Consider the following 27,234-nt stretch of genomic DNA (forward strand, 5'->3'; position numbering starts at 1 on the left):
TAGGACATGCGCAATTGCCAGATCCTTCCTGGGGTAGACCCATGGCAATCAAAGCAGCTCCTCTTGCTTGCAAAGCCTCAGATCTCGCTGGTGGTGTGGGTTCTAACAGAGCATTATCCGATTGGTATTCACGCCATAGGACTAGGAATCTTAAAGGATGCAGGTATCAGCTGTCAAGAGGAAGATGAGGTGGAATCCTATGAATACTTTCTACTGAACTGTCCAGCCTTCGGGGGGCAACGATGGAAACATTTTGGCTACTATTTTTTTTACTAGTTTTTGGATTAGGAGATCGATTTCCAATAAATTGTGGTAAGAAATGATAACTTCGGACTCGTACTGGATCGCAGTCAACATTTGAAACTCAACAATGTGCTCCAGTTATTGCCGCTGTTTAACTAACATTCTCTGCTAAATTCTATGTAACTATACAGCATCATTTTGGATGCTGTACGCTGTTAAATGTCACAGCCACCCAACATTCATTCGTTTCATAGTTCGTCGTTTTTTTTTGTGCTACGAACATTTCGTCTGCTTTTGATTACAGCGAAGGAAATTATGGTTTTGATGCCGACTTTTAGGTGCTATAGCTGGTACGCATTGCGTTTAGTTCTATCGTGTCTGCGTTGACGTACGGTCGCAAAACGTCTCGTTGCACTTGCGTGTGTGTGTGTTAAAAAGCAATGCGAGTGCACGCGTAAGCAGACATCTACCAAAGTGTTCGTTCTGTGAGTGTGCATGTGTGTGCAAGCAGACAGGCTTTCGGGCGCAACAATAGTTGCTACAAAAACAAAAGCATACAAAAAACAACAAATAAAAGGACAGTGGACGTTCGTTCGCAGGTCCAAGTCAGTTAACTAGTTGGCGTGAATTTTTGCCCTTTTTGCATTGTTTGCTGGCTTCGTCCGGCAGTTGGCGTTAAAGTTGTGTGTAGCAATTAAAGCATTGCCTTTCATTAGGCAGCGCTTAAATGAGATTACAAACAGAAGTGCGTGCCTGTAGTGCGCGGCATTTTACGAGCGTCTTGTTTGTTGGCGCGTGTGCGTGCGTCTAGTGAAGCACATAGTACATACATTTCGTTGCGTAGTATTAAAAGAAAGTAAACGGCATTAAGGAATGTGTGCCGCAATTGAGGTCCTCAGAATCGTTGGAGCAGTTGGCATTAACGCTGAAAAGTATGCAATGAAAGCTTGTTTGGAAATTTTATCTTTTTTAGGTCTTCAGTGTTGAAAAATCGCATTGTACTAGTTAGATTGCGCTTTAATGAAGAGCAATGCATGTACATACATACATAAATAGGTGCGTGCATGTGTACATCATGTTTTTTTTTGTGTATGTGTGTGCAGAGTGCCAGTATTGAAGTTTTGGCCTACTTAGTCGCACAAAAGTATGTTAAAAGTTTTTTGAATGCCTGCCAAATGTACATCGTGTATTTAATGCAGTTCGCAAATATTTAATTGTGTCTACGACAAACTAATCTGACATTCTATGGCAGCTAATACATACATTAGAAATAAGTATTTGTACGTTGCATGCACCGGTAGTTTGGTGATTCGAAAAAAAAAGAGAAACAAGAAGACGGAAAGAAAAATCCCTGCAAAGTGTGTGCCAAACTTAAATACAAAAGTTCGAATGCAAGTGCAAAAGCACACCGTTTCGATGCAGTAAAGTTTGAATATCTCTTTTTGTATATTTATTGCCATATGCATTGCGTTTTTTTACTGCAGATATGGGAGACACAAGCTTTAGTTTTAGCATACATAGTGTACTTGTATTGAAACACAAAAAAAAAAACAATAAGCTTATTAAATTTTAAACAGACAAAATGTAATAATTAATTAATTATTTAATAATTGTAAATGTGCTTTGTATCTACAAATTTCTAAAAAGTTTTATTAGTGAGCTTGCTTTTTTCAGTCAAAGTGAATGTAAAAACCACACACACTAATGTTGGTTGCTACAGGCGCCATATTTAAAATCAATTCAAAATAATTACTACGCAATTAATACTTACATGCATACATATGTATGTATATTTACAATAATTAGTACTTAAACTGATTTTAATGCATTTGAGTGTGAAAATTAAATATTGATAACTATGCATGTATGTACGCTAGGAAGGTCCAAAAATGGATGAGAAATACGGAAAAAAAGTTTACCCCTATACTTTTATTTTCAAATTAAAAAAATATTTAGAGGTCGCTCAAAGCGCTCAAGCGCTTGTCTATGTATTTTATATGGGGAAAAAATACTTTACGTAGAAATGGTATAGAATTCTTATAAATCAATATTTTTCCATCGCAAAACTATGCTTCTCTGTAAGAGATTCCATAGTAACTATAATTTATAGGTCCGCCGAAAACCCCCCAAACCCAAAAAAAACCAATGCTTGTACGAATAAAAAAAAACTCGTTAGTGTTAAAAAATGGTTAAATAAACAATTGGGTATTATTACTGCAAGTCTCCTGAAGTGAACCAGGGTGGACCGATTGAGAAATATTGGCTTTCAAGAATTCCACGAAAATTTGTTTTTTCCACATTTAAAATACATGGAAAATTTTGAACGACCTCTAAATATTTTTTGATTTCAAAATAAAAAAAGGGGTCAAGTTTTTTCGGTATAGAACAATCCTAATGGGTGAGAGCATAAAAATTCCGACTTAACTTTTTTTTGGACCACCCTAATGTACACTGACACATAATACTCTATTTACACGGTTAGTAAGGGAGTAAGCAAACCCTGAAAAACGATGTAAAAATATATTTTTTCGAAAAAATCGTTGGCTAGAATTAATTTCAAATAAAACCTTGCAAAAAATCTTGTGTAAACAAACCAAACAGTTTCTGCAGATATCAATGAACATTTTTTTTTGAGCGCTATTCTAAAGGTTCGGATACCAATTTCACTCTTATTACAAAAAATATTCATAGAACAAATGGAAATTATGGTGCAAAAGAGCGTGTAAATGAATACTTTGAAGATGCAAAAAACTCGTACAAAATAAAACCCTATTAAAAGAGTATCAAATGTTAATATTGCTAGTTTTTGTTTTTTTTTTTCACAACAAGCTAGTGATGCTGCAAAACTCGCCTTAAAACCTAAACTTATTTATTCATTTGCAATTAATTATTTTTTCAAAGACAAAAAGATATAACAAATCTATCTGAGCATCAATACTAATAAATTTAATACTGCGTTAAAATGCTGTTAATACCTGACAGGCAGATTAAGAGAAAGATTTATTAAAAACATAATTCAATTCAATTGAATTATTTTTTTTTTTTTTCCCATTTAATTTGTTTTATTTATAGCATTGACACATTAAGGTAAACGTTTGGCAAATAAAACTAATCTTTAAGCAAATAAAATTAAACTCTACTGTAGTACTAAATAGTGTGTGAAAAATTGTTATTTGCTTTTTTTTAGTGTATTTTTCAGTTTTTCAGTCACTGTTTAGTACTACAGTAGACTTTAATTTTGTTTGCTCAAAATTTAAATTTATTTGCCCGAGCTTAATTTTATTTGCCAAAAATTTTACTTAATGTATTAATGATATAAATGGGTTTTTTGTTTAACATAATTTATTTTACGTTTTTGTCGTACTTAATTTTATTTAAATTAAGTTTATTAGGGACCAAAACGGTTATGATATTTGTAACAAAAATCATAATTTAACCGTTGAAAGTCGATTTCTAATTTTTCCATCAAATTTAAACTTAATTTTGTTATTATTATTTATTCGATCAAGAAAAACTGTTTTTTTTTTTGGATTTTTATTTTTTTGATCATACCGTCACTTTTAGAGTTTTTTTAAATCACAAAGGGTTTAAATCTCTTATAAAAACGCGGTCTTTTTTATAACGGTCGATTAAATTATTAATTAAATAGCTAATTAATTAAGCTCTGGTGATTTTTGTTTGTTGTGGAACGAATTTCAAATTGGTAGGGAAAAATATTAATTTTTAGAATTTGTATATTTTCAGGCGATATCAGTTTCCATAATTAGCTACATATGTGACTCTGAATATAAATTCATAATTAAACCCTTGTTTGTGGTTAAGTTAACGATGATTTAACTAAGCACTGTGAATAAGCACATAATGATTATTTTTGACTGAAAAAAATAAATTCCAAATATACGATTATTCTTGATCAAAAATAGAATGATTTTACAATGATTTAAAAACAAAAAAGTCTTGATAATTCACGGTTCGGTGCCTGATTTAATTATATTTAATTGTGTGGTTCATTTTTTTGAAATTTATTTTGTTTTAATTTTTGCTTGTTCCATCTTCTTTATTTTGTGGTTAAATTTTTATTTTTTTCTATTTAAATTATGTTATTGACTTCGTTTTATTTAATTTTTTTTTTTAATTTAATTTATTTCATTTAATTTAATTTAGCGTTTTACAACGCTTTTATCAACTTGGAATGTTCTGTGTCAAGACCTCCAGTTATACCATAAATATAGCAAAGCTATTTATGGCAAATTCTATCAACCTAGTCTAGATAAAAACCTCGTTGTAGGCATCATATCAAAGAGATACAATTAGGAGACTCTAGATGTCGCCCTGCCAGAAGAAGTTAAATATTGGGCCTAAATATATCCACTATTTACATACGCTCAGCGGAAATGAACGACACGCCATTTCTTTAAATGACATTAACTGTTGCTATATGTATGTATGTACATATGTATTAGAGGGCTGCATGAATGCATTCAAAACGGCTTTTGAATTATTCATATACAAAACGAATGAATGATTTTGACTTCAAATTTTTTTGAATTTGAGTGAATAGCTGTTCTGATATTTGTGTCGACATTACAATATTCAAACAAACTGAAAATAAATTGAATTGAAATAAGTGACAATTTTTTGCATGAATATCCAAAAATATTTTTTTCTATGCACATATGTACAAACATACATATGTATGTATGTATGTATTGCTGCGCTCCTATTACATACGAAAAAACTTGTTTGTAAAAAAAAACTTTTACCGAAATGAGTTTGAATGATTTGAAGGTTTTCCATTCATTCATTCACATTCTTCCATGTGAAGGTAGAAAATATAAAACAAAATGTATATTCATAACTTACAAAATTCCAAACGCTGAGTGTTTTGCATGTGAAATAAAATATTCAAATCTACTGTACTCTGTCTGGCTAAAAGTTTGAGTAAATTCATGCAGCCCTCTAATATGTATGTATGTTTATACTCAACGTGAGCAAACAACATTTTGATTGCATTGTCTTCTGTTCTCTTTTCATTGCAGGTTGAAGTATTTTAATATCTATTGCAAAATTTTATACAGACAAGACTAAAAAAATAGAAAATAAATAAAATAAAAAAAAAAAACTTTTTAATATACAACGCTTTTATAAATGGACTAAAAATTAGAAAATAACATATTTCAGTCCCATAAAATTTATTTTGATAACTTTTGATTTTGAAATTTTAGCAAAAGTCATTATAAACCATTTATGAGATTGAAAATGAAAAGCGTGGGTCGCATGTAATAGACCTGAATTGATATGATGGGTAATATATGTATGAATGTGGATATATGAATAACGACCGCTTCAAATCGATTTCAAATTTGTACTTTCTCTGTAGAAATTTTAGGTCTATGTTATGTAGTTTCACTATTGTCAATTAAATCTAATGCTTTCTGTTGCATGCGCTTCACGTTTTTCTTTTTCAATCTGATAAATGGTTTATAATGACTTTTGCTAAAATTCCAAAATCAAAAGTTATCAAACCAAATTTTATGGGACTGAGAAATATTATTTTCTAATTTTTAGTCCATTTATAAAAGTGTTGTATATTAAAAAGTTTTTTTTTTTTAATTTTATTTTATTTTTTAATTATTAAATAATTATTTATAGTAATATTAAATAATAATATTTTGTTATTGTTTTGTTAAATAATAATATTTATTTTTTTTTTCTGTTTTGCATTTTCTTTTAATTTTATTTAAATGTCTTTGATTTCATTCAGGAACCATAACGGTTATGATCATTATAATAAAAATCATAAATTGATAGTAAAAATTGGATTCCTTTGTATTTTTCGATCAAATTTAACCGTTACTTTGTGATTCATATTTTTACGATCATATTATAGTCGTTATATTCAGACATAAACTTTTAGATCACAAAGGACTTGTCATTAAACGTAGTCTCTAAATCACTGATTATTTTTTAATGATAAAAATCAAAATTATAAAATATGTAGATATCTATTAAATTTAATTGCAATATTAAATTCCTAGTATGTATAATGGTTTTCTTGATCGATTTTGCAATAATTTAAAAAAGAAAGTCTTGATATATAACGGTTATTTTCGGTTCCTGATTAAATTATTTTTTACTTTCTCATTTCATTTTATTTTAAACCATTTTATTTTATTTATTTTTTAAATTTTATTTTATTTTATTTGTTTCTTGTTCTATATTTCAAATCTTGTGGTTGAATCTTTTTTATTTTGTGGTTTAATTTTTTATTTTGTTTTATTTTACATATTTTTATTGTTGTACTTCACATTGCTTGTTCGATCTTTTGTACTTTGTTTCATTTTATTTTATTTTGTTTTATTTTTTTTTATGTAATTTAATAAAATTTTTTTTTATTTTGTTGAATTTTTTTAATTTACCTTTTTTATTTTGTTTTAATTTAACAAATATTAAGAAAGTATATCTCGGAAATTTTAGGAGTTCTTTAACTTTTCTGTTGCAACGTACTTAAATTAAAAAACCAAAAACATCAATGTTGAAATTACAAACAAATTTAAATAGTTTTAAACCGTACTAAATAATATAATCAATAAATAAATATTTATATCGTCACAACACACGAATAAAGCCGCATTAGTGTTTTGACGGCGAAAAAAGGCGCGTAAAAAAATTTGCGAAAACAGATGCTTAAGACAAAGTACTTCGGCGAAGTATGCTACGAGTCTTTGACGCTGAAGTTTTTTATGCGTCTTTTTTCGCTGTCAACTTTTGAGCTCGCGCCTTAATTCGTGTCTAGTAACGATATATTTATAGAAGCGCAAAAAAATTAAAGTATAAAAAGTTTATCCTGTTAGAGCATTAAGCTCCTTTCTTCCGAGCTTTATGTTAAAAAAATATTTTCGAAAAAAAAAAAACTAAAAATTAAAATTTGAACATGCGGCTATGGTCTTTCAGCCAACACAAAAGTTTTCAAACCCTCTAAGCTTCTAATTTTTCAAATATATATAAATCCGTTAGTCTAATTGTATGTTAACTTCAACGTTTAAATTTTATTCTAACATCAGTGATTTTATGAAAACTAAATTATTCATGGCCAACACAGCGCGAAAAATCCTAGTTTGCACAAGGCAACGCATGTAAACAAATAAGCACGTATATTTTTCAGGCCATTATTTTCAGTCAGCAAATATTTGTGCAAAATGAATAGAGCATGCCAATGTATGGCGAGTAAACTTGACCTATAACGATGATAGTTTGTATGTATGTGACATAGATATATACGTATTTTTGGAGTAAACAGAAGGGTATATGTTTACATAAAACGCAGAATATTTATGTCTGTATGTAAAACGGAATTGAAGGCTTAAGCATACCTTTCGGCAAGCATAGATGAAAAGCGCAGCTAGCTGTGGGCTTTAACAAATTTTTAGGGTAGCAAGAACATGAGAAATGCCTAAAAACACATGCAAATCTGCTGCCTTTATGAAAAATCATGAACTTGTTTATGCAGTTCATATATACATATGTATTTTTTTCTATAGAAATGTGTAAATTTGAGTTAGTTACTTGCATGTAGTAAATAAGCTTGTTGCATATTTTTAGGTGTGCTGGCATGCGTTTTGCGTCGCGCACGAAAGCAACAATTTCGCATTAGCATAATTAAAATATGAAAATGTAGTTATTAGGGCTGCTGGCACACACACACACACACACACACACACACACACACACAACACATGTGACATTGCGAAAAAATGCAGGTGAAAGCCACGTCGGATTTCCGTTTTAGCAAAATGGCATACTTTAAGGCGTTTTCCCCATAATGAAAACGCATGCCAAAGAGTAGACACAAGAAATGTGTGACAAAAAAGACAGAAGGAAGGCATCTCTTATCACTATAGCTCTGTGGATTATGTCGAGGCGTGCATGAGGCGTATGCAGGTGTAGAGAATGCAACACAGTTCAGTTAAGTGTGAAAAATGTGTTTGCTTTGCAATTGAAAGCTTGACCTCAGTCGCTTTGAGGATTTTTTGTTTTCCATTTGTTTTTTTTTTTTTTTTTTGTTTTTTTTTTTTTTTTTTTCTGAACAGTCTGCTACTTTTGCGTGTGCTGCTTAGTTAGCTTTTGTAAGTTTTTGTTGTCATAAGAGCATTAAGTTGTTGTTTTTGCCCCCATGCATACATATGGATGTGTTTGGTTTTTGCGTGCAATGTTTAGCGAAATGCCTGACAGTCTGCTGGTCGTGGAAGCACAAAACAAAGCCAGCTGTTGCGCTGGCACACATGCACGCATCCAATCTATGTATGTATGTATGTATATATGTATGTACACATACGTCTATGTAATCTGATTCTAAAGGCATTAGCAGCAAGGTACTTGCAGGTTCACGCTTACACAGCACAAGCCTGTATCCTTGAACTTTATTGTTTACACATGAACGATTTCGCTTTCATTCATTCATTTGTACGCTCACTATTTCATTCGCTCGTTCGTTCTTTTAAGCTCTCTATCGTTTACGGTTTCACTTTGAATCTGTTTGCTCGTCTGTGTTTGTATGCTTGTATGCATTGCGGTGCTGTTATTTCGTTCAAGCTACTGGTCTTTTTTTTTTATTTAAAATTTTCATGCTTTTCATTTTAATCCCTTCCATTTCGATTTCTCTTTCCTGGAACCGGCTGGAATTTTATACATATTGATTGCTGCTGGTAAGAGCTTCAAACACCCACTCACACCCATACTCACTCGTTCTTTCTGCAGAGATGCCTTACTGCCCTTTTCAACCTACAATTTCTTTCTCTTTTACAGCACCGCACATAAGGCCAAGAGGTGACTAATTACGATTACGACGACAAATATACAAAAACAAAATTCTTTAAATGTTATCACACAAACCTTTAACCACTTTAACCACTTTAACCACTCTACAATGTAACATAAAAATTTTGACTTTTAACGCAACGCAGAAGCTTAAACAGAAAACCAAAGTAGAGTCTTCTATCGTGAGTGGAATTAAATAATTTTTTGTTTGAAGCGGTGATAAAATAATTTCGCTTGAAACTTTATTCTTATTAATAAATAACAGTTGTGTCAAAATGGAGAGTGAGGCGTCAGTTAAGTACTTTATTTTGTGATTTATAATACAACGTAGTTGTTTGTAGAATGGCTATAATACGTTCTTTATAAATGGGTCGTTCTTAAAAAACATGACCATTCTGAATTTTGTAATTTTTAAAAATTAAGTTGGCCAAATATGTTTATAATTGGCCTCATGTGGTTACGGATGGTATCAACAATTGGAATCCATAACCAGCAGTATTTTTTTTAATTTTTGGAGTTTTTGGAGTTAATAAGTCACAGAGTGGACCGGTAACAGAGGGGACAAATTAACTCAAAAATACCATATTTTAGCTTTTTATTCGAATTTTGGAGAATTTATTTGTCCACTTAATTAATGTACATAAAATATTTATAAAAAAATTATAAAATAAATAAAAAATCACTTTACTCACCGTTTTTCAACAGTAACAGAGTTGACACTGAATAAGGGTACGTACCCGGCATACAATTGGGTTCCTTACTCAACAACGCACTAAACAAGACTGAACAGTTCAAAACACATTTTGTTGATTTTAGCTAAGTTATGATGGAGAAGCATAAGAGAAATATACGCGTCATAACGTTTAACAAACATTTTTCAATAAAATGAGTGGACGTAACAGAGGGGACCAAAACCTGGGGACACAAATTTTCTTCATAAAAATTATACAAAAAAATTATTTTTCATCATTCTTTTCTATATATGGTATTAATATACACAAACTGAATAACAAAAATTGTAAATATTATTTTTTTTCAATTTTATTTCAACTGAAAATAACTATTAAATTTTTATAAATTGGCTCGGGACACAGGTTTTTGCTAAACCTTTGACATTGAAAATATTTTTTAAGTTATTTTCAGATAATTAATTATTATTTTTTTATAATATAGTTACGTAGAATCGATAATAATTTATAAAAATGCAGATATTTTTCTATTTTCTTTTTGAAGAAACAAAATATAAAATAGTAAAGTCTGGGGACACCAATTGGTCATGTTTTTTAAGAACGACCCAAATCACCATTTTTTATTTTAAAAATTTTGAAATTTTTATATTACCTAGAGTTATAAAATAATATCCAAAGAGTACAGCGACCTCTCTTCAATAGTGCGAAATCCAACAAATTGCCAATGTAAAGATAACAAGAACTCGCCCCCCCACCCCGTTTCCCCCTTCATTAAATAGGGCATCTTACAAATATGTTTACTTCATATGTATTCACCACTATTTTATTTATCCACCAATTTTCTTCGTTAGTAGCTTGATTTTTTTGTAAAAGCAAGGCTTTAATAGAAATGAAAAAAAAATTTTAAAAAATTTGTTTTTTTAATTTTTTCCCTGCTAAAGCTTGAATTTTTTTCATAAAATATGCATACTAAATATCTTAAAATTTTATCGCGATAAGGATTTTCCGGAAACAGTATCGTAATCTAGAGATCAAAATTACGTTTAAGTGTTTGGCCGTCTAGCTGAGATATGTATTTTGCCTCCCTATTGTGTGATTTAATAGGTCATAGTTTTCTATTTTCTTGATTTCAATTATTTGCAATCACAAATATAATTATATGAATTTTGGAAATCAAATTTTAAATTCGTAATCAGTGACTCCGGGAGTTCTTAGCTATCAAGTTTCATTACAATGCATAATTATTTAAAACAAAAGCGTCCGCCATATTAGATCCGCCATTTTGAGTTTAGAAAACTTAATACCAGTTTCGAAATCAGCGACGAAGAATGCCCCTGCATACGAAGTTTCATAACAACCATCAATTCCACCATATTTGACCCGCTATTTTGAATTTTGAAAATGTAATATATGTATATTTCGAAATCAGCGATAACGAAAACCCTTAAATACCAACTTCCATTGAAATCTTCCAAATGCATATTGAGTAAACATTTTTGTCGTCCTATATTTTCGATTCGTCCCTATGTGCACCGTACAGCTTGAATGATCATGACCACAACATCCAATACTGTAACGACAACACCTATGAGTGTGTGTATACAGTTATGTACACATATAAATGCATTTTCCAGTTTTCTCCTCTTCTGATCGCCGCAAAAGCACAAAGCTAAAATGCCATGTAATCCCTCTGCCAATTGTCAGCGCTCCACTGTCATTTCCTGTTTGTATGCAGACCGAGAGGTTAAGAATATCTCTACTGTTTACTGAACATAAATGCGTACACTGTTGTTGTTGTTCCATGGTCGACTTTTATGTCGCTTGATTGAGTATGACAGTTGGCATTGTTGACGTTGGCTATTGTGGTTGACTGATTGTATGGATGAATGCTCGATTGGCTGGCTACATTGGCACCAACTGACTCATTGATTATATGTTTTTATACATACATACATAAAGTCGTTCATTTATAGGAGCTTGTAAGGGGACCATAAGACCTAGGTGTGGTGGGTTGAGGTGGGAAGCAAATTGACTACTTAGTGACCGTGTTTTTCGCATAATATTTAAAGACTTTTTCCGCTTGGGAATGCCAAAATGGTAATTAACATTTAATCTCATTGCAAAATAAAAGAGAAGAAGTGCTTCTTGCGCTAAAAAACTTTTTAGAAGCACCAACAGTATATGTATTCCGTTTAGCTCCATTTGCTTCCGCTGCAAATGATTTGGTGCATTAATGCAAAATGTGCAGCAAAGCGGAAAAACAAAACTGCGATTGGTTTTGTTTTAGATTTTAAAATTTTTTCAATTTCAACTTTCAGAGAAACTGAGAAAAATTCTGAAATTGAATGATGAATCCACCTTTAGAGATCTGCATTAGCACTAAATTTTTGGCCTATTTTGATACCCAAATCGGGTCACATGAGTAGACTGCGAAAGTTCATGCAGAAAACGATGCCTTAAAATATGCTAACTATAAGAAAAATAAATAAATTTTTTATACATTTTGTTTATAGTTATGAGATGCACTTTTATAGGCTTCGTTTTTTTTTGCATAAGCATCACAAAAATGTCACAAGAAAAGTCTGAGTGCAACTTTTTTCACCAGTGCTGATACTTAAAAAAATTCCAATTTGTGATGCGATTTTATCATAAATAAATATTTAAACTTTTTCTAAAAAAGTTTTTTTTTTTTATAAAATCTGGCAATGAAAATAGTTAGGCAAGACCAGAGTTTCTTCGGCTTTGGGGTAAATTCGCATTCGTGTTTTCGTTATGAATAATAATAATACCCTTTCAAAGCTTCCATAGAATTCGGTTCAAAAATGCCCTATCTCAAATAAAAATAAACCAGAAAATTCTCGGACTAACTTTCGACAGTCTACTCTCTCTCCGACCGGCCGGTTCTAAACTACGTAACGCCAGATTGGTCGACCGGATGTCTTCTGATGTCGACACAACCACACCTACATGACGAGGCGCAAATACTCCCCGTTAAGGAGCACAACACAATGCTCTGCAAGCAATTCTTAATGGGGAGTCACGGACGTGGACACCCGAACAGACACCTGCTTGCAGAGGAGCCATCGCCCTCGAGAAGACTCGGACCACAATAGCCCAACTTCGCTCTGGCTACTGCAGCAGGTTGAACTGGTACCTGAGCAGACTAGATGCGTATGTGCCCAATGAGTGCACGGCATGCGGAGAGACACCCTACGACTCGAAAGATCCCTTCGCATGCCCACAAAACCCCACGCAATTGACCCCCTCTGTCCCTATAGACGGACCCTATAGAAGCTGCACGCTTCTTGGGTCTCCCGTTAGTTGAGCTTGACGGCAACGACTGAGAGAGTAGCCGATATGGGCGGGGTTGTTGTAGCCGCTATACGAAGAATGTTCGAAAATATTGTTATATGGAGGAAAATACTCAACACCGCCAACAAAAAGATTTAAAAAAAATGAGCGAAATTTTATTTAGCTGTTTCAAACTTGAATGCATAATGAAGTCTGCATGAAAAATGTAAAATTTTGATCAAATTATATTGATTTTTATTATTTTTTGTACAAAGTTTGTTATTTAATTTATATAATTTTTGTTGTAGAATGAACCATATTTTTATAAAAAAAAACTGGTAAAATTATATAATAAAAAATATATGTGGGTGTCGTATAGTTAAGCATTTTATCTAGTAGACAGTGTTGCCAGAAAAAGTTCACATGTAAGGCCCAATTTTCGAGAAAAAACTAGAAACATATAAACATTTTTAATTTAAACAAGCACGGCTGAAAACCGTTTTCGAACCGACCCGTTTTTACTTTGAAATGCCTAAACTTCAAAAAACTTGCAAGCTTTGTAATACACCAGTTTTTTGAGTAGGCAGTTTTTGTCTACACGAATTTTACCTAATTGTGTATTTTAAACAATCTAATAGTAATTATTTCATTTATTTGAAACCACCTAAATACTCGTGCCTCTGACTTCAGCTCTTCAAGTATGGATACCAGTGCATTATCAAAAGTTCTTTAAAATATTAATTTTTGCAATTAACAATGCAATGGTTTTGATAAATTTTTTACATACATACTATACTCGTGACCCACTGAGCTATCTCAGAATTTGATTGAAGAACGCCCTATTTCAGAATTCGGTTCAAAAACATCCGTTCTCAGCAGTCGATTCAAAACCGCCCTGTCTCAATATTTTTTCCGTTAAGATAAGGCGTTTTTTAACCACATTCTGAGATAGGGCGTTCTTCAACTACTAAATTATGAAGTAGGGCGTTTTTGAAAAGTTTTCCCAGTTAGGGCCGAGATAGGTACTTTCTCTTTGTACTTTGCGTATCATAGCGGAGTCGCTTAAAGTTATCACATAATTTTTTAATCTATTCGACTAAGATATTTGCCACAAAATTAATTTCACTCGTTTATTTCTCATTACAGCGCAACAAATTATTGCATATCATCAGGCTTAAGCAGGCGTGCATAAAAAACGCGTAAATCAAAAGTAGAGCAACAAATCCGCTTGCGATAAGTGCACACCATAAAAAAGTACTAATCGCGGGGATAAAAACTGCATTAAATTCAATAATAGCGCACAAAACTTTGTGTATAGCTCGAAAGAGTGGGCGCCCGAAATAATGCAAACATTACTGCGCTCAACGTTAAACTTTTAAGAGTAAAAAAAAAGCAAATCTGCAAAATGTGGTACTGTAATTAAGTCTCGAAAACAAACGGTCGATGCTTTTGTAAATGCGCGCCGCCGTCTTTATTTGGTTTGCTGGAACGCTCCGCCAAAATATACAAGCATGTAGGTGTGTATATGTGCAGCTAAACAAATTAAAGCTGTAAAACGAAACGAAAGTGTGTACGCGGTGGCAATTGTTTAAAAGTTTCGCACATTAAAAGCAACATTATCGCGTTGCCGGTGGAGTAAGAGATTATTAAAACAAAATTCAAGTGCAAAAGTTGATAAACACAGAAACAAGAAAACAAATTATTTGTACAAAACGCCAAAAAGTAGGCAAGACAAATAGCAATTTAAGTACCTTGCTAAAGCAGGCAAGCGAATGTGCAATGAATTGCGTGTGGGTGCCTACGAGTTTGTCAGAAAAAGAAATGTATGCAATGAAAAGTTGCTAAAAAGTTTGCAAGTGTGGTGTAAATGTGACTCGAAAGTAACGTTAAAAAAATACAAACATATCGGTTGGGCGCAGAGTGCAAGTCATGTGCGGCTAAAAAGAGAATAAACCAGCGCGTACAAAATTGCTAAAGTTTAAATTAATTTATTGAAACAGGACATAAGCAAATCTACAATTTGGTGGTTTTGTTTTATTTGCTAGTAGGCTTCACAGTTGGCAAAGCAAGAATTTCGTCGCGTATGCGGAAAAGTTTCATTAACGCGTCGAGTGTGCGTAGCGACATGTCGTTTCGTAGTCGGTTGGTCGGCCGTCGGGTGTCGTCGTCGGTGTAAATTTGTCGCGCACCACGTGGTATGTGTATGTACATATGTATGTATATGCACATCTGGCATCACTGTCAAAGACCTACTAACCAACTTGTTTGGAAAGCGGAAGCATCAAAGTTTGCGCTCAAAAAGCAACGAAGTCAATAAAAAATGTGAGTATGCAGTTTTATTTGTTTTTATTCGTATTTTTGTCTTTTTACAGTTAATAGTTGCTTTTATTTATTTTTCGCATCGCTACACATTGTACGATGGGGTGGAAGTGGAAGGGGTGTTTATGTATTTCATGACCCTAGGCACGCTCTCACTTTTTTCTACTACGTTCTATATATCCTCCTCCTCTGTACCGTAGTTGTTTCGCTCTTCTCATTCTCAGCTTCCTTTGCGGCATCTCGCTTCGTTTGTGCAGCTGCTTCCGCTGCGAGGCACGTCTGGACAAAATGTCAACAAGCTTTTGCCGTGTAGTTTTGTAATTTCTTTTCCAAATTGACGCATGTAAATAAGTATGTATTGTATCTGAGCAGGGCCAGGGGGAGTGGTTAACGAAATTGTTGAACAAGCAAATATTTTTCAGGCGAGAATGGGAAATGAGAGGAAATGAAGTATGCTTTTCAGCGCATTTACACGTGCAAATAAGTCATACGGTAAGAAGCCAAGTTGAATTTCAAAAAATTTTGTAGGTATTTATTGGACTGGGCAAATTGAATGGCGACGAGTGTTCATGGTTTCGCTAACTTCTTATTCCATAGAGCGAAAGATTTAATTATTTAACTGGTGTTGGTTTACTTTTCCCCTACAAGAATTATCAACACTTGCGGCGCTTCAATTAACTAAATAATTGCTGAGCATTCAAAAGGGATTTTCATCAAAAATCATTTTAAACGAACTCATCTGCTGAAAATATGTAATATGAATTCAACTTTTAAAAATTGCTAGAAATTTGTGCTTGTGTTACTTTAAAATGAGTGCAATTTTTTTGTCTTCAACTCCAAATGAAATCTGGATTTAAAGGTAAAATTTGCGATTGCAAATTTCCCTGAATTACCCAAAAACATTCGCATCAAAAGTTTCGCAAAAATTAAATGCAACTGCTTTCAAAATTCACGTGAAACTTTCGTAAAATTAATTCGCTGCTCTTTCACGGCGAAACTGTATTAAACTCCTTTAAATATGTATAGAACAAAAATAATTATACTCCTGTCACTTGCATTTGTGCAACTTTCTCTTAAAGGTAAATTAATTGTAAATGTACAGTGTTAGATTGAGATTTAATTTACTTATTTCATTCGCTGATATATGTAGGCAAAAAGTTTGCAAGTTTCAGTGTACGAAGAAATTACTACATATCTACATACAGTGACTCAACCAAATGACCACGTGCTGATTTTTTTCAACTATTCGTAATGTTTTTCGAGATATTTTTCTTTTGTTATTTTTATACATACATTTTAAATCACAGTTTCAAACTTCATATAAAATTTAGGAAAATTCAACAAATTTTCATCAAAATTCCAACTTTTCATTCTGAATTTTTAAAAGATTTTTGGGTATGCAGCTTTATACCCAATACAATTTTAGTCAAATGAAGTGCAAATTTCAAGCGTAGAAAAAATCATATCGATATTTTTATACAAAAATAACAAAAAAAAATTTATCTCCCAAAACGTTACGAATATTTGAGAAAAAGCAACACGTGGTCATTTGTTTGAGTCACTGTATGTATTTTTGTGTGGTTTGGCATGTAACTATCAAAGTATTTTTTAAATTTTAATTGCAAAAAATTAAATTATAACTTTAACCGGTAACTATCTAAATCCCCTTGTATCGCTGTAGCCGAGCGTTTACTTCTCGTTAGAATCTGGGTTAATCTGGGTTCGACAGCTCTAGCAGCAAGGATGAAGTAAAAAGAGTCAAGAATCATCCCTTTTACTAGCCCACCCTATATAGAACACGACTCGGATTTGTTTAAAGGATGATTCTTTCGAACTCTAGAAGATTTTTGATCAGTAGTCAGGCGAAATTAACAACAACATAGTTTCAACGCATTTGGAATAGTTGGAAAAGAACGGCCTTCTAGGCCTTTTTTTTTGGAAGGTGTTGCTGTTTTTTTTTTCCTATAAAAAAACTTGTGATCATGTGTTATATGGAAGAAAATGCGCAACGCGCTCCACAAAAAAAAAATTCTAAAAAACCAACTTGAATATACTTGAATATGACCATTACGAGCCTATGAAGCTCTCTACTCATTGTCAATCAGTTTTTCTAAATCAGGTAATTTTCGTAAGATATTTTAATTTTTATGAAAATAAAAACAAATTTTAACACGCAACATATTAAAAAGATAAAAGATTTTCTGTAAATTTTTTTCATTTGTATTAACCTGTTCTTTCAAAAATCATGCCACTAACGATAAAAATCGATAGATAAATGAAAGTTAGGAATAGGCCGGAAATAATATTACTCATACGCCATAACGTCCATTGACATTACTGTTCATATGCGTACGTGGCGTAGGAGTAACATTTTTTGTGTAAAAGTTTGAATTTGTTTTTCATTCGTAATGCAAATTTAAAATGAAACAGGGAAAAATGGACTGATCTGAAACAATTGTTTATATATCTGCAGTCTACGACCCAAAATTAAGTTTGCGTAAATCGGCGTTTTTTGTATAATTTTTAGTGTTCCTAAAGTGTAACGTAAGTAATAATTATCTCATTTTACCATATTTTAAAAATGTACCAAATCTGAATGTTGTGTACCAGTGTACCAAACCTGAAAAAAATTTCCATAAATATTACATTTCGGCTGAAATGCCAACCGTTGTCATGCTCGATAACTGCGTATGGTGCTACGAGGCGTATACGTTACATACCCAACTACGGGTATATGGGCATGAGTGGTTATTTTTACTTTTTTTAGGGCGGGATTCACAGTGCTTAGTTAAACGATTGTTAACTTAACCGCCAACAAGAGTTTAACTTTGAATTTATGTATATTCAGAGTCGCATAGTTAACTATGAAAATTCATATCGCCTGAAAATATACAAATTCTAAATATCAATACTTTTCTATTCAGATTTGAAATTCGTTCCACAAAAAAATTTCAATTTCACAAGAATTTAAAATGCGGTGTATTTTGGTGTAGTGAGTTTAGGTGACGTGTTGTTCCTTTGAGTGTGGTGGGTTTAGATGTGGGAAATTTAGGTGTAGTGAGCTCAAGTGTGGTGTGGTTAGTTGGAGGATAGTGGGTTTGGGTGTGGTAAGTTAAGGTGTGGTGAATTTAGGTATGGTGAATTAAGGTGTGATTAGTATATAAGCGGCGACTTCTCTCCCCATCAATATCTTTTGATTATAATTACTTTATCTTATTCTTTTTTCCTTTATCTTTATCTTTAGTTATTCGTTATTCTCATCCTCATATTTTTTTCTTATACTATCTTTATTTTTACCCTTGTGCTTATTTTTCCTTCACGTACATATTCACCTTCACCTTTGTCCTTCTATAAATAAAGTGTTTAAATTTACCTTGATCTTCATCTTTGCCTTTATCGCTACGCAACCTTGTTTTTGTTTTTATTTTTACCTCTACCTCTACCTCTATCCTTTCCTTCATCTATGCACTCACCTTTACTTTCGTTCTAATACTTTTAGGACTTATTAGTTTAGAGATTTCTGGCGATAGAAATTTAGCGTGACCATTTGTAGAATCCCACTGCAGCAACGAATAAATGTGTAAACGGATGCAGTCTTTAGATCAAGAAGTTTCAAGCAATTTTATTTTACAGCATATTTCAGAAATGATATTTTTAATTTGACATTTTATGTTTGTACCTTCATATATTTGTTTATATTTGATGCTATGAATATTTTGTGACTTCAGTGTTCCTCAACTTGCTAGTTAGTTCAGTTCAAATTTCAATTTTGTGCATAAAGCATACATGCATACATATGTAGTACATATTATGTACAAATACAACAAAAACAAGCATTCACTCATTTATTTCGTACATTTTACATAAATTTATTGCTGATAACTTTTCAACTTCTGAAATTTGTCACTGCAGCAACAGCAGCAACAACAAACAGTAACATCAGATATTTGTCAAGCAGTGAAATTTATCGTCCCACGCTCGGTACCTTATTTTTGGAAGCGTGCCTGTGTGAGTATGCATAGATTTTACTACCGGCACACAAGTAAACATTTCTCCATTGCTACAATTTACTTGTGCAGAGCATACATTGCCAATTGCCACAATTTATTATAATGAATTGTTTGTCCGTGTATTTTTGATTATGTAAGCATATATATGTATATAACATATATGTATAGGAATGTGTGCTCCTCTTACCAATTTGTGTAGGTGCGTTTACTGCACAACCAGTGTTTGCTCTCTATGTTGCGTGTCAAATCACAATCACTGGCGTACAAGAAATTGATGCTGTCGAAGTGAACGTTTCAATAAACTCAGCGGGCATGACTATCTAGCCAAGGAACACTTCATATCGACGGACATATTTACACACGTGGCTTCTCGCAAGTATACGTACCCATAAGTCTATGTAGATATGTTTGGTTGATTTGGGTACTTGTCGAGCTTGTGATTGCTGTCAGTTTACTGCTTGGCAGCGTGCCCCTTCGGCAGTGTGTAAACGTGTATATATATAGTATGTGTATGTATGTACGTATGTACTGATATTCAGGAAAATGTCTATTGACTTTGGTGATGGTTTCCTTTGCGGCTTTTCAATGTCATATATACTGCGGTTACATGTGTATATGTATGTATATATTTAATTAGAAAGCAGAATTGAAGAGACCAGCGGCCAACAATCCTTGCAACAAACAGTGCTTCAACAAAAAAAAAAAACATTGAAAGATTTTCGCTCAGTTTTCATTTTATTTTTGAAATAATTTCTGCTGTGGAAATTTTTTAGCATTCAGAATAAAAATGTTGTGTCGCCATTTTCAATAAAATTAATATTTAGAATTTTTCCATTCTGCTATATAAATAAAGTAGATAAAAGCACTGTTTACTCGGCACTAAAAATCATGATGTCAAAAAAAAAACGCCTAAGGATATTAAAAAAAAAAACCGAATACATATGTATGTACATACATATGTACAGTGTGACGGAAGTTAGACTTGTTTCCTAGAAAAACTTTTTTAACTCATGTAAAAATAAGTTAAATTAACCTGCCATTCAGGTCATTATCGCATAGTTTCGAAAGTTCTCATAGTTTCGTTTATTTAGGTGTTAAATTAAAACCATGAGCCTAAAAGTATGTAATAAAAGCCACCTAAGCAACTAATCATTCTTACAGGGCACTTCTGGCTAAGATTGCAAAAAGTCTTTCCTAAGACAAATGAAATACAGAGGGCAAGATAGTTCGCAAGACTATTGTTGTTCTAACATTCTTTTAAAAAGAAAAATATATATGTTTCAATTTCATTTAATTTTTGACTCTTATTTTAAGTGCTTTTTTTAATAAAATTTTTTGTCTTAATTTTTAATTATTTTTTTTTTGTTTCAAGAGGTTAATATTGTAAACGATTTTTTTAATGTCATTTAATTTTTAGGGAACTTAGTTTATTTTGTTCTGTTTTAATACATTTTTTACCTTTTATAGTTAAATTTTTTTTAAATTTTTTATATGCTACTATTTATTAAAGTAAGATATTTTTTAATTTCATGTAATTTTTAGACACTTATTTTATTTATATTTTTCTTTTTTTCAATTTAAATAATTTTTCTTTTGTTAATTTCTTTTTCTTTTAATTTTTAGATTTTATTGTTTTAAAAAGAAAAATATATTTTCTATTTCATTTTATTTCTAGGATCTTATTTTATTGTTTGTTTTTTTTTTGTTGTTTTTAATTAACTTTTAGCCGTTTTTTAAATTAAAATTATTTAATTTTTTTTTAATTTTTAAATGCTTTCAAGATATATACATAAGTAGTTGCCAGAATTGACAATTGTTTTACGAAAGACTTTCTTGTTGAAAGATAATTGCCAGAATCGCCTCTTGTGTACTTTTCTGACGATTTCTAAAATAATAGGTCGAAGACGTCATTTTCTTTTTGCCTTAAGAATTATCATCATTAGAGCAGCCGAATAAAATAGCTAAATAATATTTTTGGAAGATAATTGGATTCTTACATATCGTAGTCGACCATCCATATTGTAGCAGGCCCATAACCGGTAGGGCAAGGCCTTTTTAAGTAATTAGCAAGCTTAATTAATATTTTTGTATTCTCACTTATAGTTGAAAAAAAATTCAAGATGGGCAAACATAAAATGGGGAAAAATTTTAAATTCTTTTTTAAACTTTAATATGAATAAATATGATTTCTAACCAATTTGTGGCTGATTTTACTTGGTAAAATTTAAAAGATAATTAAAAATTGTAATTGTAGCGATAATTTTCATTAAGTTAACGACAGCCACATAAAACTATGCAATGCAAAAATAAAAATATTTTTGTTTGAAGACCTTGAAATTTGAATGAAAATTGTATTATTTTAAATTCTTTTTCGATCAGTTTAAAAAGTCGATGACAATTACATAAGCCTCTTCCAATAAAAAAAAAAAACAAAAAGCGATAAAAAATATGTTTTTTGATAATATACAAGAACTGGCAGATATATACATACATATATATATACTATATAGTATTTTTTTAATCTGAGGTAACTTTTTAAGGTAAAATTGAAGCATATTTAAATTTTTTGTTATGGCTATCAGACAATTTTCTACTTAAGAACACAAAAAAAACGCGAAAAAAATTTAAACCCGTTCAATAGTTATAGATTATTGATCCCTCACACACCTAAAAAAGTACGCTTTGCGCTGTCTAGAAAATATTTAGTAGAAGTTAAGCGTTTTTAAGCATCAAACAACTTCCAATAGTTTTCATATCTTAAAGACTGTTTATGGCAAATAATTTTATTCCGTATGTATTTATTTTTATTTACTTATTTTGTACATCCCCTCCTTCGAAATACCAAAACCCATTTTCATAACTCTTCCTCCAATTTGATCGCTTCAATCTAACCGCACGCGAAAATATACCGCCGCGCACAACTCGAGCCAATCATGCGTATAAATTCAATTTCCCGTAAGAACACGAAGTCGAAAACGAATTATTGCTGATTTTATGCGCGATGAAAGTACCCAGTCGGAAATGGTTATCCATAGTCCTGTACCCAGGAATGTATATTGGCCTTAAGCGTCATATACATTTCATAATGCGAAAGATGCACGTTGCTTTTTAAAACTACAGTTAAAAATAAGAAATAAAGTATGTGTCACAGGATTTAAACCCGTCACCAACAAGTTGGTAGTCGAACACGCATTAATTCCGCTACAGCAGCTATGGAGGCAAGTTGTAAAAAATAGGTACTTCAATTTGTTTTTACACTTTTTTATTTCAACTATAAATCATCCCTTTGATCGCTTAGTACTTAACGCAACAATTCGGTTATCTCAATGATATGGCTTATAACCTTCGGCTACATATTACCCACTCGCTTCCATTGGGATGCATCGTTAGCTAGCTACTGCATAGCTTCGCAGATACCACTTAGATTATGTACATAACTAACCAGATAAACTACGACCACATTAGACAGCTAATCACTGAGTATCAGGAGCAATTTTGAAGAAAATCGCAGCCCTCTTGCCAACTGGAACACCCTGTTGTATCCTACATTGATGGCGGCTTCTAGATTGGGCAGAACTCCTGCTGCCACGAGACTCATCTGCAGTCTGCTAAGGTCAGCGCATAGGCAGAGGATATGCTCCATTGTCGCCTCTTTTGTTCTGCATCTCCTACAGATCTTTATATTGGTCAGAGCCAGTTTAGAGGCGTGCGATGAGGGAGCTGTGTATCATATGCTATGCACATACTCCTGGACACCTTGTAAGCTTTCATTTTGGTCTACACCTTCTGCGCTTTCCGGATCATAGACAGAACGAGTTCCCGTTTAATCGCTACGCCGGGTTAGCCTTTAACCCAGTACAGATGCCCTGCACTCCCACACACTTCTAGAGGAAGTGCTGTGCCTAAGTAGCGCCTTTATCGCAGCCTGACCATCGTACAATCGTATTCGTTAATCTTTTCGTCGTAGCATTCGCCATTTAACCACCGGGTACACCGTATTACTAATACAAATATAGGCGATGCCACTTTGCAGCCATCATGCAGCATGGAAATAAATATATACATACATATAAATATGTAGGTATGTACATATGTAATTCGAGTAGCAATAAAAACGTAGACCTGAACGAGCAGCAATCGTCATATAAAAATACCAGCAGCTGCCAAACTACACTTCAAAGCCGGATCGCATTTATTGGCGCACAAAGCGAATTTATTTTGTAGTGCACTTAGATTTTATCGAAATCAAATATAAATAAAATGCAAAAAAAAAAAACGGTAAAAGTAAAGCGCGAACAAAGCCGCCACTTGATGCGTGACACATCAATTCCAAACAATCGGCTTTTGTCGTACTACTCATGTAGCCAACATGGAGTTGTAGAGTGGCTGATGGCAAGTAGGCTAAAAATTGTGTTATGCGCCTAAAAGCATGTATGTATGTATGTATGTATGTAAAATTTAATAAAAGTGTCGCTGAATTGATTGCAAATGCTAGCTCGCATGTAGAGCAGCTTAGTGGCGCGTTGGAGGTGTGATTGAGAAACCTTGTTGGCTTGTGTAGCCCGCCACAAATGATTGAACTAATTTATTGACTTCACTGGCTTGGCCATTGCTAACAGAGTGGTATGCTTTTAGGCTGGTGACAACAAAATTAATATACTTAATGTTGTCTTCATTTCCATTGTGTGCATGTGGTTTTCGCATTGCTAAAACAGTAAACGGGGTTTTGGTTCACAATTACTATTTTATTGTGATAGCTTTTGTAGGAGCGCATAATAATAGATTTACTGTCATTCTATGCCAAAAAGTAGGCAAGCAATTTTCGCTTATCAGCCACGTAATTACTCAGCAGTAAACAAAGACCGAAAAAACGGTTCAGCGCCCAGAATTTGGGCAAGACAATAAAACATCTCAACATAAAATTTGTATTTAAGTGATGGCTGCACGCTGATAAGTATCTGCCTAGCGACAATAGTCATTTGCTTCCAACCACAATCAGCAAAAACAATTACTGTATCATTAATAACCCTCCTTTTACGGCCGTGGGGCGCTGGTTTTCGCGACCTCTAGACAATTATTCTTTGTACATATGTATTTCCTTTCCGAGCTTATTTTTTGCTTACGAATACAATTTTCATACAGATTTTCTACAGTCACGTTGTCGCAAGCCTCCAAAGTATGCCGATAAAATATCATTTCTGCAACGCTGTGACGCAAAGCGGCTGTTGTATTTATTTATTACTTGCTTGTTAATACTGTGTTTTGTTGTTGTTGCTGAATTGCTGTAAACCGTTGCTCGCCTTGTTGTTATCACTCGTTTTTTTTTGCCGCCATCAAGCATGAATACGTATGTATGTGTGTATGTGGTATTGCTGAGTGCTGACATTAATTTGCTTCCGCCGTCGAGTATGTATGGTGGTGGGTAGTAGGTGTGTGTGTACGAGTGGTGCCTATCAACCGCCTGAATGTATGCTACGCTATAAAGCGTGTCGCGCGCCTTGAAATTATCATTACAGCATTGTATTAATCTCACTCATTTTACACATTTCACTCACTTCGTGTCATCTTTTATCTTTTTGATAATTTTTTGCCTGAATTTTCGACACTTTTTATGAATGCGTTTTTCATATTGTTGCTGTCACACATGTTTTCCCTTGCGCTGTTATCGGAAGTCGGAGATTCCGCAGCTGAAGGCAGCTACACAACTCTTGCTCTGTTGCGGCTCATTTACGTTGATGCTATTTTAACTTTTCGCGTTAATTATGACTGCGGCGTACCAACGGATTATTTATGTGTATGTGCCCCTAAAAGTATGTGAATGTGCGCCTAATTGTTCTGTCACTGCATTGTTGTCGCGTTATTCTGATGGAAATCATTTACATTTGAGTAAGAGCATCTAATCACACCTAGTGTATCCCTTTGTTATTCGACGCGCTTAATGTCAGGTTCGAGGTCATTTGGGGGTCGAATAGGGAAATATTTATGCAATAAAGATAAAAATTCCTATGCTTAGGTTTTTTTTTGTCGCTGAATCGGAATACGGGGTTCCCTAGGTTCTTCAAGTTCATTTGTTGGATATTTCAAGGTCAAATTCTGAAGAATTTTATTGCATTTTTGGGTTAATTCAATGCATTTTTTTCTACTTGACCTTGAAATGACCTTGAACCTGACGTGATGGAGGCTAACAGACCTCGAATTTGCATTCAGCGCGTCGAATAACATCGCGATATAGAGGGTTGGTTCAATATGCTATTGCTTGCTATTCGTTGAAGGGAAAATTCAGGCCACAAAATGTTTGTTATCATCCACAAATAGTGACTCGTTGTGGGTGTATAGTTCCGTACCCCAAAAGCGTCAGTTTGGCAGACAATGTGCCTCACTGCTAATGGTGATTATTTTTTTTTAAATCGGCATTAGCTGCTTGTTATTCAATCATCCGATTGGTAAATATACGGCGCTGAAATGGTGTTCGATTCCTGTGTCAATTGAATTTTTTATGTATCTTAATAAAATCCGCTGAACGGCGCTGTAGAAAAAGTTCTATTCTTGTCCATGATTTTGTTCCACATCAGCAATATGTTTAGCCGAACAGCCTAAACGAAGGCGCACGGGTGTCTTGCACTGACACAGTTTCTTCTAATTTCTATACCAAACGGCAGATAGTTGACTCAGATAGCCGGTTATGTTGTCACACAACTCGCGAAATGCACGTCCTACACAACGACCATTTTCATAAAACTTTTGTACCACTTTTACGTGTTATTCAACTGGGTATCGCTCTATGACTAAGTTTGCCAAAGCCAGAAGTACCAATTGCCTGAAAAAAGTATAATCATTAGCATATCATAAAGAATTTCTGTCAAAGATCTGCATAACTATTGAATCACCCTACTCTCACCAAACTCTTTGATTTGAAGTATTTTTTATTTTTTTTTTATTTTTAGTTTTCTTTCGTCCTTAAAAGCATTGTTCATTCGCCAAGCCAACGCACTCTTGATACGATTGTTTTTTATAAAACTTCAATTTTCTTTCTCCCACATTTCATTACTGTTTCCTTAAAAATTTATTGCAACATAAAAGCGCTAACCTTTTGCGGATTATCGCAGCTTCATTTCTTTTATTATTTCATAACAAAGTTTTTGCGGAATTTCTTGACAAACAAAGTTGTGATTATAATGCGAAGATATTAGGTATGTGCATTAGGGTGGTACAAAAATGCATGTGAAAAGGTAAAGTCGGCTTTTTTATAAAAAATATTTCATATGGTTAAATGAACCATTCGCTATTATTATTGGAAGTTTCCTGAAGAGAACCAGAGTTTTCTGCTCGAAAAATATCAAGAATTCTATGCCATTTCTAAGAAAAGTATTTTTTCGCATATAAAATACATGCGACAACTTTGAGCGCCTTGAGCGACTTCTAAAAATTTTTAATTTCGAAAGAAACAAGTGGGAGTATATTTTTTTTCGATATAGAACAATCCTAGGGGGTTAGAGCATTAAAATTCCGACTTTATTTTTTAGGACCACCCTAATGTGCATACATATTCTTCAAGTCCATCATATTAGACATCTTTGAGTGGACTACTTTAAAAAAATATTACTTCTAATGATCAGGTAGCATGAATTTGAGGAAATGTCATAATTTTATTAAAAGTCAAATGGTTGACAACTACAACGAATGCCATTAAATGGAACTACCTTCTTTTTTGTGTCATTTATGAGACGTAGTCAAAAAATAGATGAAAGAAATGGAATTGAGTCATATAAATACTTAAAGTTCACCCTGTATTTTTGGAAAAGAAGTGCATAGAAATATGTAAGGTTAAAAACAAAAAGTTAAAGCACAACCAATTTTATTTTTGA

At 33.0% G+C, this 27,234-nt stretch overlaps 1 protein-coding gene across 1 annotated transcript in view; it reads left to right on the plus strand.

The window, feature by feature from the left end:
* Positions 1-631: 631 nt before the first annotated feature.
* The window catches only part of LOC118735905, a gene marked incomplete at its 3' end in the record, with an annotated part of 539,363 nt that continues 512,760 nt past the window's right edge, over positions 632-27,234 (plus strand). Inside the window, 2 exon segments of the mRNA XM_036465930.1 lie at positions 632-1,175; positions 14,187-15,362.

Source organism: Rhagoletis pomonella, unplaced genomic scaffold (assembly GCF_013731165.1).
Source record: "Rhagoletis pomonella isolate Grant_MI unplaced genomic scaffold, Rhpom_1.0 Rhpom_scaffold_00003, whole genome shotgun sequence".
In the NCBI taxonomy this organism is placed as follows: domain Eukaryota; kingdom Metazoa; phylum Arthropoda; class Insecta; order Diptera; family Tephritidae; genus Rhagoletis; species Rhagoletis pomonella.